This window comes from Lepidothrix coronata, unplaced genomic scaffold, assembly GCF_001604755.1.
Source record: "Lepidothrix coronata isolate B3197 unplaced genomic scaffold, Lepidothrix_coronata-1.0 Scaffold7, whole genome shotgun sequence".
In the NCBI taxonomy this organism is placed as follows: Eukaryota; Metazoa; Chordata; class Aves; order Passeriformes; family Pipridae; genus Lepidothrix; species Lepidothrix coronata.
In genome coordinates, this window is record NW_016690187.1 from 6574894 (window position 1) to 6595118 (window position 20225).

The 20225-nt window shown below is 37.7% G+C and overlaps 1 long non-coding RNA gene across 2 annotated transcripts in view; it reads left to right on the forward strand.

The window, feature by feature from the left end:
* The window catches only part of LOC108507339, a 48712-nt gene extending 31598 nt beyond the window's left edge, over nt 1-17114 (forward strand). For both annotated transcript variants that reach the window (XR_001878091.1, XR_001878092.1), the window contains exons 2-3: nt 9413-9506; nt 16690-17114. This is a non-coding gene — a long non-coding RNA (uncharacterized LOC108507339). The remainder of the gene's footprint in view (nt 1-9412; nt 9507-16689) is intronic.
* Nucleotides 17115-20225: the final 3111 nt, after the last annotated feature.

The following is a 20225-nucleotide window of genomic DNA, read 5'->3' on the forward strand; positions in this document are numbered from 1 at the left end:
CTGCCGACACAGCTGAGCACACAGAAGAGGTCTGCCAGTGTAGCTAAGAGAACCAGAAGTGTGGATTAATTTTTAAATCTAAAAAATAATTATCTGTCATGATTGTTTCAGAAATCTTGAATATAACGCCAAAAGGCTCTAGAACTATAAAACAAATTTTAAAGTAAAGTTTAAAATTAAAAGTTCTCATTATTTTCAGTAGTGGGGAAGCATAGGTCATGATTTATTTTTTCTTGCAACTAGAAACATTGTTTGAATCATGAGAGCCCTTCCCTTGTGCTCTGAAACCATTGCAGCCAGTGGAGTCATATGTTGACACAAGTCTCCATTACTTGGGCAGAATCAGGGTGTAAATAGCATATAATGTCTGCTTAAAGGTTCAAACTTCTTTTTTTTTTTAGTCTTCCTGTTACTTTTCAGGAAATAAAGGAGTATTGGTACCTCATTTCTCTAAGTACCCTAAGTATTGGTTTATCAGACAACAAGGATTTTTTTTCATTAAAAATTGATGGTATAGAAAATAGTTAGCATGTAATTGACAGAAAAACACAGAAAAAAAATCTTCTTATAAATCCTCATAACATGTCACTAGTGACAATCCTAATAAAAGTTATCTCAAGCCAGAAGATTAAGGGATTTTTTAACAAGTAAATACAGAAGCAAAGAAGAAATTTAGACATTCAGGTCAGGCTTTCATATAAGTAAATATATTCCTTAATTTATTAATGAAGTTCAGAATCCTGATAAATTGTTTATTAAACAGAACTTCAGTATCTTTTGTGTCTGTAGCTGAATGTATTTTAAAGAGTAAGAAAGTCAATACATGAAAGATTAAAATACTGTGAATCACTAGTCTGTCACAGCAGGGTGGCCAAGTCTGCTCCCATTAAAGCTGTCATCGCCATGTTACCTAGAATACTTACATTCAGAGACTGAGATAAATGTATACATGAAATATTTTAATATAATCAACCAAAAAAATCAAAGTAACCATTAAAAATCTTGCACATCAATGTTCTGCTGCAAATGTCCATCTTCTAATTTAGTACACATTTCAAACTTACCATTCATGAATTTGAAAGAATTTATATCAGTCAGGCTTGCCACTGATGCAAATACAAGGCATCTTCAAACAAGTTATGACTGTAATTGTGTTTTGTGCTCACTTGACTTGGATCTGAAAGTTTTTCCACACAGCTTGAACAACACACTAAGTTGCTGATAAGACACTCAGAAGCAACTATATGTCAGGATACATAAAACATCTTTAAGCCCAGCACCATTTGCTCAGAAAAGTAGCCTTTCTGGTTGAAATTTTGCTAGAGATGTTTATTTTTTCTTCTGCATATTGTGTTTTGGCAATAAGAATTTCAACCATTTTAAATGAGAAAGATTGAAATGTCTTTTTTTTTTTTTTTGGACTAGATAATACAAAATGTAAACAGTTAACAGAATTGAGGTGTAATTATACACAACTGGCACTGTAAACAGCTCAAGTTCTCCAATCGAGAAGTAGTTTCATATCTTAGTCTCACATCTTTTATAAAGAAATAGCACACATGGAAGACACTTTACACAGAATGCATTATTATGACAGTAATTCCTTTATGCTACCTTATTTTATGTAAAGATGTCTGTGAGGTGTCAGGTGAACACACGGTTATTTAATAGCATTTATCAGTTTATTCCAGCTTATGAATCGGTATGAGTGTACATGCTTGTATATAATATATGTATATAATACATGCTGCATTTTAATACCCAGCTAGCTATTCAAATTACTACACCTTACTGGAGTGGAGTGCAGTAAATTTTGGCATTTAACCACATTATGGTAAGTTCCAAGAAAGAAAAAAAAAAAATTTAAAAAAGGCTTTTAGCATGTCTGTTGTACCACAAGTGACCAAAACCATTTAATATTGAAGTTAAATAATGTGCTATAGCCACAGACATACCGGGAGAAATATCTAGCCAAACTCTGGAATAGAATTGAATTTTTCATAGGCCAGTGTAGCTCCATATTATCAATCTTTATGAGCACATAAGAGCAGTAAATTAATGAACACGTAATGTGCTTAAGCAATTCACACATATATTAATGAACATGCTGGAGTGTGTTTTTGTACTTAGAGCGTCATCTAGTGGGAAATCGGGATTATCGAACATCCTTTCCCTGTTCCTTCAGCTCCAAGTAGACTGTTTTCTAAAAAGGAAAATATAGAATCACAGAATCTTCTGAGTTGGAAGGGACCTACAAGGATTATGGAATCCAACTCTTAAATGAATGGCCCATGTGGGGATTAAACCCACAACCTTGCCATTATTGGCACCATGCTCTAATCAACTGAGGTAATCTCAGGGTCAAATACTGCAGCAGGGATAGCTATTAAGTGATAAACAGAGCTTTCTTCACAATTAAGTTTTACACTGTTATCAAACAGAAAAGGAAACCAGAGTATTGGAGTGAAATTAAATTTTTGTAGACTTATAAAAACTTATTATCCACAAATATTAAATAATAACATACCATTAAATAATGCAAACTTGCATATCTCATAACAAATCTTTACACATACAGTTTTAAAATATTTTATTAATATTAAGGTGGCCATACATTGGAGGAACTGTTGCTCTCCAAACCAAAAGCAAAGCTTTATTCTTGACTGACCTTTTTAAATATATGGTGAAATAATAACTCAAGGTTATGATGTAACAAATGTATTTTTAAGACTTGGAGCTAGAAGCAGTTTTGTGTAAGGAAATCTTCAGAAAAATAATTCAGTGCAAGTCAGAAGATGGAAAAATTCAGCAAACTTGCAATAAAAAACTTTACAATATACATGTACTTCACAAAGAATAGTTATAAGGAGTTTATCTGCTAGTTAGTTTGCTGTCTGTATCCCCTTTTTTTGGTTGCAATTTTTTAAATTATTTCTTATTCCTATCCTACCACATTTCCTATAAGATTGTGCCTGGGCATTATTCTCTGACATAGGGGCTCATGCAGGTCAGCTTCTCTAAAGTCTGCTTTTATGGTTAAGTGACTTGCTTTAAAACTTCAAAATTAAATGGCTTCCTTAAAGGAGTAATGTTCTGTTTAAACAGTTACAGTACAGCAGAGTATCAGAAACTTAGCTGCTAGTTTGTGTTTCTGCTGCTGATTTCAGCTGTGATACTATGTCAGACATCTTGAAGCATAGTTCATTATATCATTAATTTATAAAGGATACAACGCTGAATTGCTAAGTAAAAACAGTGTGGGTTGCTACTTTATTATTTCTTCTTCCTAAAAAGAAAATTGGAAGTTCTTTTTTGAGTAAATTGGATGAATTGATTCAGGTAAAGGAAGCCACCTGAATCACTGACAAAACTTTAAAAGAATTAAATTACCTTCTGGAAATATTGGAATAGCCCAAGGTTTTCTTTTGGTGGATTGGATTTGTGTGTGTGTGTGTGTGTGTGTTTACAAATTTTTTTTATTGGTTCTTTGAGAGAGAATTATCTAAGCGTTACAGAAAGGCAATCTTTGAGGAAGTTTTGACCAGACAGAAATGGATTGGGGCAGGGGGAGGGGGTGTGTGCATGTATGTGTGTGTGTGTCAGATACCTGATCTGGAAATACGTTCTCACAAGATTACACGTTGTTTGCAGATTCAAGTTCTAGGGAAATGTCTTTTTTTCTTATCTTTACCAGAGATCTTCAGATTTTTTAAGACTGGGGATGGACTTTTTAGTAGCAGGGCCTGTAGCAGGCCAAGGGCAAGGGATAATTGTTTTAGACTGAAAGAGTCTAGACTTAGACTAGATATAAGGAAGAAATTTTTTATGAGGAAGGTGACAAAACACTGGAACAGGCTGCCCAGAGGGCTGGTAGATACTCCATCCCTGGAAACATTCAAGGCCGGGTTGGATGGAGCTCTGAGCAACCTGCTCTAGTTGAAGACCTGTGGGGGTTGGACTAGAGGACCTGTAAAGGTCCCTTCCAAACCAAACCATTCCATGACTCTATGATTCTGTGATTTCTCACCATTTTCTTAATGGGGATGGGAGATGATTCAGCTGAATTTGAGGCTGGACTGAAAGATTCAGGACTGCCTGTACAGCTTGGGACACAATAATCAATGGTTCCTCTCTCTGGAGGACCATCTCAAAGGAAAGCTGTCTTACTATAATGAAGAAGAAGAGTTATAGAAAGACTTCAGCAAGGGAAGAGTTAGCAAGAGATACGGAAACATAAAGGAAAAGTCTGATAAATAGAAAATGTCATGAAAATTAATAGATCGACAGTAGGAGAGAAAAAGGAGACTGTACAATGGGAAAAGACAGAGACTGAGAAAAGTTCAAAGAACATACTAGCTTAACCTCAGTAACCCTTTCCCACTGGAAGGGCAAAGAATCTCATTTAACATTTCTTAGGTTTCAGAATTCATTGTACTTCGAAAGAATATTTGATAAATTATTTAGACAGTTTCAACTGAGATTGGAAAAATCCCAGCCTGTCAGAAGCTAGGTTTAAAAAGGTTGGTGCTGTATAAATAATTTACTTCTTTGGGGAGGAAAAAAACATACGACTGCTATGTCTGGAGTAGCGAAGTGCTAAACCTGCTGAAGCTCACTAGCCACACAGTGAATTTAAGCCAGCACTACAAACTGAGTGCTCTCATTTAAAAGCAGAGGCTATGCCAAAGCTCAGTTATCAAAAGAAAGTTAACATAAAGATTCTACAATTCAGTTATTTCATATATTCATTCTTTTAACACCACGAGCAGAGTCCAGTTTAAAAAAAAATTAGAAAAGGCTCTCTTTTCAGTGATTTCTCATAGCAACTAATTTGAATAATGTGAGCTTATCATATCAGTGTTGGGTTTTTCTTAATTCATTAGTTCTATTTCTATAAAGCAGACACCCTCACCCTCCAGCTTCACCATAACAATCCACCATTCATAGTGGATAGTTCCCATTCCAGTTAGAATTGCTTGACATTTCAGGGGAACCAGAGCAAGGGGTTTGTTTGGTTTTACATGGAATAATTAATACTTGTGTTTATTACAGTATCTTTAAGACATATCACCATAGTGATTTTTATATATGTATATATATGTGTTCTATTATGGTTTTTATTTCAGTAAGTAGAAGTGCAGAATTTGGGAAAGCAATGACCTTCTATTGCGATCAGCATTATGTGATACTCCCAGTAATGTCTTTTGAGTAGTATCAGCTGTATAGTGAGCACAGAAACTGTCCCCACTGCCAGCATAGCTTTGCTGGCTGTCAGGAGACAACACTCCTTCCCAAAGACACCATTCCAAAGGAAGCTTTTGTCCCCTATTCCTCACTGTTTTCCTACAGAAACTGAGGTGACTCAGCAGCATAGGAAGGATAAGGCCCTAAATGCTATCCTTACTTCTTACTTCTGGCCACTACAAGAGCCCTTTGATAAATAACAGTCAGCCTGTCACTTAACTCTGTGTATGGCCAATGCACTCAGTGTATTGAATTATATCAAAAACCGAAAATATTGTTCTGGCTGACCGTATCAGGATCATCTCAGATTTGTGGCCAGCAAGAGAAAATAAATACTATAGATCTGGTAGGCGACTGATGGGTTAAAGCTCTGCAGAGAGCAGGTTAGCTAGATCACAACACCTCAAAACTATTTGGTGTGTGCCCATATATAAAACTGGAATTCCACTTGTATGCTCCTGCACAGTCCGACTGGCTCACCAGGCACAGGATATTTGCATCTCAAAGTTGCTGTGCAGAGTCTGTCTGGATACTTGTTGGTAGAGTTATTATGTATTCCCTATGCAAAGAAGATGTATTTAGATTTTCAAAGTATCCCCATTCTGCAAGAACATGCCAGGGCAGCACACCCCACAATTTGGCTGACCTGTGGGGGAGGCTGGGGAAGCAGAGTTACGACTTTATTAATTCCTGAGAAATTTAACAGTATATGGCCCCCAGCACGACAACATCTACTGCAGGTATGACCATGACCCAACCATGTGCACCCCATAACTAGAAACATAACATTTTCTGTCTATCTTCAGTGCCCTCAGAATGCTTTTTTAACTAACTCATGTAATTTCCTTCTGTAACAGTGATGTGAAGAAGACTCCTTTGTTTTGATCTATTAGCCCCAATCACCTTTCAGCTCTGAGAGGCTCTAATGTAAAATGCCTTCTTACACCTGGGGCTTTAGCCAAGGAGAGTGGCAAGTCCCCACCCTCCTCAGCCTTTGCCCAGGGACCCCTCTGGATGTTTTATGAACTCTGGGCTGGAGTAGAGGCTCCAGCCTCTTGTTATCCTTATTCTTGTCAGCTCTGAGGCCTGTGTTCAGCCAAGATAATTCTCACCGAAACAGGAGGTGCGTGAAACACCAGCTTTAATTTGGTATCTTTATATTCCATATTAAGTCTTTTAAACTGCAAGAGCTTAATGAAGAGGTGATAATAAAAGAGTTGGCAGCTTTCTCCTTTGCACTTAAAATGTGTATGTTTACACAATTAGCAGTGAAAGCGTAGATAGATGTTCCAGGTTGTCTAAAAGCACTATAGATGAAGAAAATGACCACTCTCAGTTTTAGTAGCAGTGTATTTCTATGGTAGGTATGACAAGTAAAGTCATATGGCTTGTAAAGTCATATGGCCTTTGCAGAATGGAGTAAAGTGAGGAACAAGAGAGTTTCCCTGTTAGGGCTGGTTTTCAAAATAAAGTGCCAAATCCACTGTCTACAATGGAATTCCCCCATTTTCAAAAAATAAGGTAAACTAGTTCAAACTTACTGCAAAATGGAGTTAATATTTTGTATTCTTGAATTTAAAAAAAACAACAACCAAGCTTCAGAAAAATCAAGCAATTCCTTAGTATTTATTGTTGAACCCTTCCAAATGAGGCTTTATTCTTTGCCTGTCTAGATCAAGGGGTTTATTAAGGTTTTTATGTATTTATTTACTATTTTCCAAAATTTGTCATTTGGAGCTTAACAAATGGAGAAAGGTAAATGGCAGTAACTAATTCTAACAAAAACTGAACAAGAAGAAATGGAGGATTAATTTCACCGTTAAATTTGATGTCATACTTTGCTTTCAGAATTAGCTGCCTAATCAGCATTTCTTTTCTTCACATTTACTTATGTGTGCTACCAGAGGGGAAAAATCACTAATGGATAAATATGACAAAGGATAAAAAAAAATCTATTTCAGTGTTATTTTGTCTTATATAGATTACTAGTCACTATATAGGAAAATACTGATATGGCAAAAGAAACAAAACTCTTAAGCCCCTCTGCCTTTTATTAAAGCTAATGCAAGCTGGAGAGTAGGCTGCCTGGTGAAGGGGTTTCAAGAGTGTCTGCCGATCCCTACCCCCCAGAGAATCCACTGGGGGTACTTCTGTGAAAACAACTGAGACTCAGCCACTAATATGAGATATGTGCCACTTTGGGTTAAATTCTCTGTGTAAAAAATTATGTAATGGCACACATCAGGTGGGAAGTGTAATTTTTAAGCTGGTACAATGTGCTACTTCATGTTCTTATTTGCTTGGTTGTTGGCAGTAGGAGGTAAGACACAGGAAGGAAATGGAAAGGGACTTCGTGGTACGTGTGTTTTCAGCCTGTTCCTACAAGGTGGCTGACACAGGGAGGGTGTCAGGAAGCATCATTTTATCTAAACTGATGTAGCCCATCACTAGCCTGGCACAGCACTGCCTTCCAGGCATCCAACTGGGGTCTGCTTCAGTGCCAGTGCCCACAGATGCCAGGGACTGAAATGGAAACATGGGCACCACAGCTACCACTGTGGTTATTGGTAGCATAATCACGGGGGCTGGCTTGGGGGAGGAGTATTTAAGCTGCATTTTGTTTCTATTCTTGCATGGCTGCATAACAATTACCCACTTCCATTGAATCTCTCCCCGCTTGCTTCTTGGCCGTGTAGCTACACGGGATGCACCACCCAGGCACGCCTCGGCATTGTTTCTCGCCTGTTCTGCATGGGTGGTGCCAGGAGCCCTGCGTGGCCCAGCTGCCTCTGGGATGCCTGGGCAATGCTCTCCTGTTCCCCCTGGTTTCTATTTGCATCTCAATGCCAGAACTGGGCCGATGACCTGGGCTCCATGCATTCACACCACAGCAATAATTGATTTCAGGCCTGAGTAAGTCCATTGAGATCAGCTGAGTTTCTCCAGATTTACACTGCTGTAACCAAGATCAGTCTGTGACATCTGTGTGAACATTATTACTAAGTATTTGTCCCTTTGCAGTCATGAAGAGCCAAGGACGCACTACTGTGTCATATGCTAAAAGATAAAACACCAATGAAGGAAGGAAGAACTAGTTTTAAGTTCAAATCTTTTATGATTCTAAGGCAAAGCTGAATGGTGTTTAGGTAGAGATGGATCTCACAAACATACTGTATATAGATCTAAACTTTCATTCTCATGATTTCAAGATATATTTTCCATTAAGTCCAAAAAAATGAGTCATCCAAATATTCACTTTTCTCTTTCTCTCACTGAACTTTATGCTTTCACAGTAATGCTTTGCTAATTATTCATTGATCTGTAGTTCTATTTCCTGTTGCAAAAAAAAAATAAATCTGAATTTCTTGAAATCTGAGATAAAACCAAAATTTTAGAGTTCCTCCATGAAAGTAAGATGCAGTCCCTGCCTGCTGACTCAGGCTTATCCTTTTTATGGCAGTAGGTAAGTCTATCCTGTCCATAATTGTTCCTTTGTTGCATTGCCTTCAACCACCTTCAACCACCACTGTACAGAAGGGATCCCCAGGTCTTCCTGAGAAAGGTACACCACATCCACCTGAAACTCCAGACTTTGTTATGTTTGTTATGTTATTACTTGCCAATGTGGAAAGCAGCAAGGAGAATATCAGAAAACCTAAATCTGTTACTCACTTTGGAAAGACTGTAGTAAGCCCAGTTTACCACCAATGACATAGTAAGATGCAGCACCTTTAGCCTTCCACCAGGGAAAAGAGGCAAAGTCTTGCGTCAGATCAGTCTAGTCCCAGCTGTTGAGAATACCTGAAACAGAAGACGGCCGGATGAACCACACCAAATTGCTTGTCTGCTGGCCAACACACAGGCTGCTTCCCTTTTGCAGTTTGTCACCTTTTCAGATTTCTGTTCTCTGTCATTATTCACTTCTGTGACGACCTCTTCTATAGATGCTAGCAAATGACAAACATGGCTAGGAAAAACAATGTGAAACATTTTTAGATTATATATGCATAGCTGCATAATGACTAAGAGGAAAACAAATTTCTTGGCAGAGTGGATTTAAACAAAGTCCTAAAAAGTTAAAGCCAGTTCTACAAAGTTCTGTCTTTCTGCTGCTTTTCACTTGCTTTCCTCCTGTATTAATTCTTTTATTTTTTTTTCTTTCCCATAGAGCAGCAAGGTCAAGACAGTGAGCCCAGCTCTCTATGTACTGGCTACTAGCTGAGGCCGAGCCTTTGATGTTGGGAGTGGGAAGACTTCCCAAGGTACCAAGTTTTTTTTCAGCTAGTAAATAAAAAGAGATGATCCATGCTTTTCAAAGAATGGACATTTTCCACACTGTCAATGGTTCTTCCTAGTTGACCGAAATATAATTCAGGCAGCACTTGAGAAGAATTAACTTCCTAAAATCCTCATTGTCCCTGCAGAGGTGCTTTGGTCCAAATAGACATTTAGTTTCCTGGCTTTGTTCAGTTTTAAGATGCTACTCATTTTAGTGCAACTTCTTTTGCAAATCCCAGAATAAAAGGAAATGTTGCAACTGCACAAGTCAAAGCTGCTTGAAGAGAATGTATTGTAAAATTATCTCTGCATCCTTTTTATACTATAAAAGTGCTGACAGCACTTTGATGTGGAAAGGATGAGATACAGTAATCTGAGGGGCTGCTATGAAAGGAACGACATGCTTTAAGCTGGAAATATACAGAGAAACACACAGAGTAATGACAGCTTCACACAACAACTAATTTGATTCAATCTCTGCACCATGGTGAGTCATTAAACCACAGACACCTGCTAATGAGGAGGGAGGCTTCTGAGCAGAGGTCACCTTTCTCCCACATTTTGCCCAAATCACTCGACCCCAGTTATAAAACTAGCAATTATCACCTTTTCTTCCACAGCATTTTGTCTTTGGTGAGTTTACTGCCACATAGAAATCAAATCAAGAAAGCAAAAAAATTAGTGTGTGCTTTTGCAATTGAAATTATTTCTAATTTTTAAGTAGAAATTACTTCTATAGATGGGGAAATCAGTGACAAATATTCTTTAAAAAAAAAAAAAGATACCTCCTCCTCCCTTCTCCCCACTCCAACTCCAATTAAATAACAAATGCAAAACTGGAGTACTGAAGTTTCAAGCAGGAGTAATACTTTCATACATGCTTGCATATGATTGCTCCACCAGCAAGTGACTTGCTGTGTGGTATCATATTTTGGTATTGCCAATTCAAGTTGGGAAATGGTGACTACAGTTGGTAAGGGCAAGAAATTTCAAAAGCATCAGAACTACTTTCTATACAGGGAAACATCATGCTCATCCATACACCTATTCAAGTTTCATATTTGAGAGGGTTAAGGCTTAAAAGAACAGACTTCCAGATTAAGACAAATGCTGAATTTTAAATGCTAAAAGAGAAATGTATCAAATTATTTTTATATCTATGGATGTTGGATAGTGAAATATTTCCTAAAGCTCAGAAATTTTTCAGATTATTGATCAGAACAAAATAAATCCACTGAGCTGCAAATAATGCCCTGAATGCCTAGTGAAAAGCCATGCTGATCAGCTGTACCACAACTTCCCTGTGCTTATATTAAGCATAAAACTCAAGCGACTCACCTCAAAGTATCTGTAACTATCATAAGGCACCTAAAAACCAAGAGCATTTGCTTAATTTTCCCAGACTACAGTTTATTCTTCCACCCCTAAGGTATGTGCTGTGATGCAAACAGACTGGAAAAACTAGATACATGTTGTCAAAACTATAAAGATTTATAAAACAGTGATTAACAGAGTAGGTCTTTATTTACATTTATTTGAGAGGCCACTATAGCCTTTAAAATATTTTTACATGGATGCATTTGACAGATAAATTACAGCACATTTCTCCTATTATTCGTAGGGAATCTAATTAGTTGTAATTCTAATACAAGAAGGAATAATTAAGTTTTTAAACTTAGATAAAAAATGGACACACCCTGTGACCTAAAATGAGTTTAGAATTTCCATGTAAAAATATTTAGTGAATATGTAATGAAGTTGTGGGAAGCTGCAGGACCTAAACATCTCTTATGCTGAGAACAAAGCTACATGCCACAGAGTTAAGCTTAATTCTTCTGCTACTGAAAGCATAGTTTTATTCTTTGGGACTTGGGAATGCCTAAGAATGCTATGATTTATTTCTTCTGCGTGTGCTTTATAATACTTCCTCTTTCTCATAGTTATCTCCATTCAGATAGATCTGTACAACTCGGAAATAACCACGTGTTTGATCTGAACAACGTCATCTAGTTTACTGATTCCTGCTCTGGCACAGATCTTATCACATCACAAGCCTTTTACACTTATTTACCAGTCAGAAAAGATCTGCCCATTGTCCAGGTAGAGTTCAAAGTGCTGGGTTCCACTTCCATATCTCTGAGGGGCCTAGGACCTGGCTGGAAACGGTCTGTTGAGATACACCTGAGAAAACTAGATCACTGCTAAAGAGAGATATTAACAGGCTATTTGGGGAGACCATGCCTACTATTTAAACTTCCTGCTTCTGTGGTAGATGAAGTCCTGAGCTGTTCCTGGGACCAGTTATTGAAAATTATTTAAAGCAATTATTTGCTTATTTATGTTTTTTAATTTCATTTATGAATGTCAACTTTTGCCAAGCCATGCAATGGGATGGAGAGAAAAACAACAACCTATCTAAAGTTCTGTTTCCAGTAGATGTTTTTCAGGGTCAGACAATCTTAGGGCACCAGGATGGTGTAAGAAGTGTTGGAAAGGAACAAATTTTGTTTGTGGAGGAGGCAGTTCTCTTGAACCACAAGAGAGTAAGAGAGTAAGCAAAGCTGGGGGGTTACCAGCTCAGCAGGTGGCAGAGGGCCCTGCTGAAGCCAGAAGGTGCCTCAGCTGGGCGGTTGAAAACCAGCTGAAGTGTGTGAATGTGTGACTTTGATAGCCTTGTGTGTACACACTCCCAGCTCCTCCGGGTTGGTGTGAAATAGCCTGTGTTGCTAAACATCACAGCACACTGCAAAGCTCATCTGGCACAGACCGGTATCTGGGACTGCTGGGGAGGTTGTCTGTCAGGACAGGGAGGTCTTCCTTTCTGTTTCATGAATTTGTCATTGCTGTGTGTGGTAACTGCTGTGTAAGGCAGAGCTCTTAACTTTCATTTTAAACTCTTCTGAAAAAGTTTTCATCAGCATGGAGCTCATTGATAGCAATTTTTTTACTGCTTTCCTTTCCAGGTAGGTCTGTTACCCCAGGAGAAGACCCAGCACTATGGAGTAAATGAAGGGCCATGCCCAGTTCTCCTGGCTGTTCCTGCCACAAACTCAACTTCAGCCCGTCAGTCACCATCCTCAGTCCCTTCTTCTTTCTGTGACACTACCAGCAATAAGCTAATCAGAGCTGAATGTTCAGTGCCTATGCACCAACTGGTAGCACCACTCTGATATACACCCTTTTACTTAACCATAAAAACTGATACTTTTCTGTAGATATAGCTATATCAGTATATTATCAAGCAGTCAAATTAGACTGAGTATCATATTTTCCAGGAAGATCTGCAGTTCAAATTGTCCTATCTGTGGACAGGATAGTGGATAATCTGCAGGCATCTTTGGATTATAATTAAATACACTTACAAAACCAGTTTGCAGACTGAAGCCAGTGACTGATTCTTTGCAAAACTCAACCTCTCTTTGCTTTCTTTTATGACTCTTCTTCTGCTCTGTGGTGTTAATAATATATTAAATTCAATTCTACACTGAATGCAAAGATTAATGAAGGGATTTTCTTTTCCTCCCAAGTGGTATCCTTTCCTATTTTCAAGCCCTCTTCTCTCTTACCCTCCCCTTCATGTTCTCTCTGAATGTAAAGGCTAATTGACAGAGAAACTGTCATTTTTTACTTTCCAAATTTTACTTTAATAAATTCCTCCTTTGAGGATGATGAATTCACTAGGTGCTGTGATGATGAGTCCTCAGATTTCCAGTAGTCATGATGCTGTCAATCAACTGCTGTGTTTAACGTGGAAAACGTAGTGATGACTCTTAACACTTAAAAAATTTTATTTGCTAAAAAATTTTATTACTTCAGGTTATCATAAAAATCTGCCTTTCTAAGATTTAGAGGCTGTTCATGATTATTTTTGTGTGTATTTCACGTATTTTAGGAAAATGCCTAATAGGTTTGGTATTTGCGTTTTTACGACTGATGTAACTAAAGCTGTTCCTTGTTTACTCTCTCTTTGTTCTTCTTCACTTCATGCCATCTTTCTTCTCTGTTTATCTACACACGCAAACAAACAAACAAATAGTTGGTTCCTGGACCACTGCCAGCTGTCCTGGTGTCAACCAGCAAAGGACAAAACCAGCCCTGCCCTTCTCACTGAGGAGCAACGCTTGCTCTGCACGGTGCATCCTCCCTCTCTTCAGAGGGCCAGAAGGATGTCCTCTGCAGGCAGAGGTCTCCAAACTGGAACCATTGGAAGAATTCAGTCATTTAGTTAACTTTCTATCATTTGGCATAAAATAAGAAAACCAAAACACAAACCAAAACCAGTCTTACAACTGTCCCTCAAAGTAACACCTCTGGTTGCAATGCTTGGCAGGATTTTTATGTCCAGAGATTAATATTGTCAAGAATAGCTGACTTAATTTTCTTAAACTGCCCCTTCCTGAGAAAGAGCTCTTGGGGGCACTGTTTCATTACAAAGGGAGAAAAGCTGACAAGAACAAGATGCTTCTGTTCTCAGAATTTAATTTCCCACAATGATCCACAGTGATACTATAGAGAATGGCACTTTAGTGATGGAACTACTATTAGCAAATTTTGGAGCTATGAAAACTTCTCAGTGTCAAAAATTAATAAATATATTCAAGGTAATTCACCACTGGACCTGAGAAGCAATGTAACAGTACATTAGGGAACTTACAGAAGGATTTCCAGAAGTAATAATTCATTATAGCTATAGGTAGGATGTGGGGAAAAAATCCATATTGTAGCTAACAACTTGTACGGTAGAAAATAACAAAAGCTATTGGATTAGGTAGGGGAAAAAACAGGAAAAACATCTTACTTCCTAGAGAATCTTTGTCTGAAAGATGAAATTCTAAAAATAATTGATTAACAAGGCACTATTTTTCCAAATAATTCTTATACAAGCAAATTACCTATGATTCAATGCTTGGAAAAAAAACACAACAAAATCCCTCTAATCCTTACTGAAGTACACTGGCAGGAATACACATCAGAAAAAAAATCAGGTTTTCAGGAAGCATTTGTATAAAAATTCATATGTAAAGAAAAAAAACAGACTACCCTCAAATATTAAGATTATATTAGATGAGATTTTTTAATTTACTTCTATAAAGTAAACCCAGTTTAAAGGTAAGTCATCCAAATAACAGTTAAGGAACATGCTTTTGTAAATCTTAGTTACTTTATATTCTTTTGACCTGTGGTCTAGGACTACTGCATCTTAAAGGTTCTGAATCAGGCGAGTATTGGTGCTTATTTTCATCTCTGTTAATTGAGGAGGCTGCCTGTCCTTGCTTTAACCTACTTTCCCTGCTAAAGCCATTTTGCCTCATAAGCCCCATGGAGATTTGAGAGGCAAAGCCAGTTTATTTCTACAGTGATCCTGCTTTGTTCAGAAATATTGCCAAAGACTTATTTGGAAACACTTCTCATAGGAAATAGGAACATTTGGTTCTTTGCAAAGACCATGATGACTCAACTCAGAAGGTACAGTTAGCAACCGTAAGACAAGTGTACTGCCTCCCTTCAAATATAACATCTGAGGAGAAAGCCCATTGAAAAAAACAAAAAATATTAATATTCATCGGGTATTAAAACATGGTGTGAGACTGTAAGCATTGATTTAACCACTGGTTAATTGCTTGATAGTTACTATATATGACATTTTCTGATGTGGACTTTACCATACAATCTGTAGTGAAACATTAAAGAAAATTACTATTTTTGAATGTACTTTCATGCTGCATTTAATGCTTTACAATATAGAAGTCTTTTCACCATAATCAAAAAGGACGGGACAGTCACAATTACATACTTTGAAAAAAAACCTCAATCTTTTTCAAATTTGTAAAAAAAATCTAATTTTCTACCTCCCGTGCAGCAGGATGCAGATAGAGGGTGCCACCTGTATCCAGACAGGTTTTCTTATGCACTCTTCATGATTACTTTGTGCCTTCACAGAGAACAGTGTAATTATTTTATGTGATCCTCCCCTCAGCGAGGATCAAATCTATCTGTCCAGAAGCCCTCCTGGGAAGAAGACCATTTTTGACAGCGTTCAACTTCATTCATGGTGTCCCCAGAAGCTTTGTGAAATAAATCCTTTACCAGTAATAGGACAACAAAGATATATAACCATTCCAGTAGCTGAGCAGCTGAATTTCCTACCCTGGGTAGTTGAGCAGAACCGTTCAGGGCCATGATGGTGCAGGGATGAGACAGTGCTTGGGACTAAAATTTAACCTTGCAGGGAAAAATAAGAAATCTCTTCCTTGAGTGCAGTGGAATTCTGCTCTTCAGATCACCCATGTCATCATACAGTCTGTTTCTATTTAGACCATACAGCAAGTCTGTTCTACTATTCTTAGTAATAGTTTTTTATTTATCTATTACTTACAGGAGGTCTTCATCAACACAATAGTGCAATTAGTTTGGCATTACTCCACTAGCTGTACCCTGGTGTTTGCACATCTTCTGATCTGCAGACCATAATGATAACTAAATCATCAAATAACAATAATCTTGCTCCTAAAGTTGCAATATCACAGCCCTTGGGAGAAATACAGCCATATGCCATAGGAAAAACAGTGCCCATTTTTAGCACAAGCAACACCAAGATACAAATCACATCACACAGAGTCAGAGTTAATTAAGTCAGGCACCTACTGTTTGCCTATAGTTTGCAATAGCTATTAATTTGAAGCTCTGCTGTAGAGCTAAGAAGAGAAAATTAACTAATGTCACACTTTGTGACATGATGAACACGCTGCTGAAGGGGCTTGTTATGATGACTTCTTCTGGATAACACTGCTCTCAGTAAAATTTTAGACAATACACCATAGTAATTTATGGGGGAAAAATGTCAACAGGTCTTACATCTGTCTCTGGGTAAAGTGAAAGAGGTCAAGAGCTCTTACCATTGATTATACAGTATGCAAAACCACACGACAACTGGTAAACTATCAAAGCAGTGCCAACATTTTGGCATCTGTTTTCACTATTTTGAACCAGTAATTTTACCAATTTTTATGATTTTTTTAAATATATTCATCTTTAAACATGATAGAAACTCTGTATTTTGTTTAAAATCATAATTAATTACATCCATGCTGTCACTGTCACTCCAAAGTAATTGCTTTTATCTATTTAGTACTTGTCTATTATTGACTGCAATACTTTCTTTTCCAGATTGAAGGGCTAACTTCCTCCATTACACACCACAAAGATTCTTCAATCTAAGAAAAAAAAGGAGTCTTCTGGGTAGAGCTAAGAAACAACTTCTATTATATGAAAAAGGATTGAAAATATTAAAATGAGGGACAGGAGAGAGCATCCAGGCTCTGTGAGGATTTAGACCAGCTACATTCACAAGTCAGGTAGGATCCTTGGATCATTTTCACCCTGAAGACAGATGTTGATCTCGCATAGTGAAGAGATGCTCTTTAACAGAACTAAAATGTGTCACTTCCAAGAGAAGAATATTGGCATCACATTTTGTACAAAATCTAATAGTTACAGTAACACTAGTTGGATGTTATAGAGGAATTATATATTTTAATACAAATACGCCCAAGTTTAGAACTCAGTTCTTACTTTTATTGTTACAATATTCTTCTGCCTTTATTGTTACAAGTATGTTACTGTTTTATATATTAAAGCTCTTAGAGAAATACTTCAGGAGGTCTTCCCAGTGTTGTTACTGTGTTTAAACTCTGAAAAAAATGTTTTCAACCAACCTTCTGAATTTTTAAATCTGTTGGGGTTAACTCACACAGCTGTATATGCTACAAGATACAGGAGCTCCAAGAGGTGCTCAACGTCCTCCCAAGATCTAGATGTCCTGTCACGACATCAGGACCATAGGAATTATCAAGAAACTGAAGAAACTCAGAAGTTAACAATACACAGATTTTTTAACTAAAATAAGGCAACCTATACACAGTCAGGTTTTCTCCAGCACATTATGATATACCATCTACCCATTGTGTATTTATGCTTTAATCTCACATGAGATTCATTGGAAGCAGTCAATAGCTCTGGTCAGACAGCACCTCTCTCTGTGCATTGCTGAAGAGATGAAAGATGAACACAACATCCAAATGTCCATTCAGTAGCTGAGAAGCAGTCACTCTAACTTGTACTTTAGTTAAAGGCTACAGTGGCTGCTTCTGCTCAATGACGTATTCATAAAAATGCAGTATGGACAGAATATTCCTGTTTCTGATATCTTTACAGTCATGTTCCTTTATCTATTTAAAGAGTAAAATATTTGTAAAATTATATACCAAGATTTCAGTAAGACAAGGGTTACATCACATAAGCTTTGCATGCTTAGCAAAGGATGTGGACACAACCCCCAAACCACTAACCCATGCATTATGCGATGCAATCACTGAGTTAGTGCAGGTAGGCCAAAAGAAATGTGCATTCATTGCCCTGGACTTTGGTTTCTGGGCACAAACACACCTTATAGCACTGAACGTCATGACCCCACAACAGGGCTCTACTGTCCCAGCTCTGGAAAAGAGTAGAGATATTTTTTTCTTTAAAGGTCAGGAGATATAAAAATACTTCATAGAGGCTAAAAAAAATCAGTGCAAAGGAACAAAAACGTAATTGAAAGGGTTTTGGTTGCTAAAAAGGGATTTTAATTGCTAAACAAGCTAAAGATGCCAAATGATTACACAACTCAATTCATGGTAAAGCCTTGAAATTTTAGACATGTATTCTGACTTCAGGGGGCTGGCTGTAAAGTGACACCTTGATTTGATGAACTCAGCTCTGAATTGACATTCTTCTGCACTGTGTACGGACAAAGTGACACTAAGGACATGAAAACACCAGTTCACACAGACCAGAGTGACCTGCACCTGCAGTGCTACCTCTGGCTTCAGTCCACATCACTAAGCAGGAACAGCTTCAGGCTTCAAACAAACAACCAAAACAACATTAAGAATATCAATGAGCAGAACCTCATAGTAAAAAAATATTACTCCTTTATGCCAATCTGGATTCACTGTGCCTTCTTTTTCTGAATAATATGCTTAGTCTGTATATTACTTTAAGGGTAGAAGGTGCCTGAAGGGATGGGAATTGTTTCCAGTCCCAGAAGCTGGTCAGAGAACAGCATTGCCACTAAATTGAAAGAAGAGAGATGTTAGCACACAGACTAGGAACCTGCTTTAAACAGTAGCTGAGCAGATTTTTTTACTATTATGAGAAGCAGCTGAGAGACTGTCATTAAAAATAATAGAAAACATATGTTATGTGTTCTCACACAGTGGAAATTGTGTGGAAGTTCCACATATGATCATCCCTTCCCACTGAGCTCAGGGTCACAGCTTTGCTTTGACGAGGTTTCCAAACAGACTAAGAGTCTGCTGGTGCTTCCTTGAGAAAAACAAAATTTGTGATGGAGTGTCATGAATGTCACCCATTTGAGGAACCAATAAGAGAGATTTCTCAGTACTGTAAGACCATGATCTTCTAGCATTTATTAAAATGTAACGGTGAGGGGACTTCACAGCACAGATATTAGATCCCTCCGAAACAGTGGTGTTTATATGTGATGTAAGAGCATTCTTTCTCTTTCCCTCATGTTGCTTCTTAACATGCTGTATCAGAGATTACTCTTGCCACAACAAAGGGTAGCAGAAGGGATTGCATGGCAACATCCCACTCTGCTACCAAACAAGTTTACCTTTGTTGGCTAAGCTCAGCTCACTCATCTGACCTTAAACTAAAACCACAGAGAATGCAATTTCTTGTCTCAGCTGAGGTGTGGAGTAATATCCCACAGCTGGCACGTGGCAACAGCTATCTGGAAACACAGTTTGAGCCTTGCACAAAATTTTAAGTCTACAGTATGCTAAATGTCACACTGATTAACTTGGATGGGAGTTGGCAGCGTCCTTTCTCCTAATAAAGCAGGCAGGGAAACCAGTCTCCAATCCATCATTCTACAATTAATTAATAAAGCAATATTAACTACAAAGACTCAGCTACAAGAATAAGGTAATGATTGCTTTTTCCAGCAGTATTAGGTACTTTCAGTGAGCTTCTACATACGAACCTTTTTTGCTCACTTTTGGAAGACTGGGAGTTGATGAAGCTACAGATGCTTATGCCAGGAGAGGTGCCAGTCCAGGGAGTGCAGCATGTGGATGATTTTTAAGTTGTATAATTTCAAGCACAATGACAAAAACTGCCATGGGAAAACAATATGACTAAAACTATGTTTCCTGTGGCTTACTAATGGAGTATTCATGCACAACATTAAGCTGATGAATATGAATTTGTTGGACACATTATCCTTTCTCCCTTTGTGCAGGTTTCAAATATTATAATTATGTCTGGTTTAATTACTATTAGTCTCAGTTGAATTGTCACTGCTTTCAGGATTTTCAGTGTGCAGAAATTTATATTTAAAATTTGCCTTATCTGAAAGCAAACTTCTCATGTTGATTTAATTTTGTATGAACTGGGTGTAATTGTATTTTAAGGTCTGATCTATCACCATGCTTACTTAAGAAGAGGAGAAGCATTCTCTGTTGACTATTGCTGTCTTAAATACATATAAAGCCACTTGACATGAGTTAATTCTTATGTGGCTTTGTCTTTGGATTGTTTTTCCGGACTCCATAATCACACTCCATTCCGATTGTAAGAATTTACTTCAGACTGAGGTAGAGATAAGAGATCCGAACCATCTCTTACACTAACAG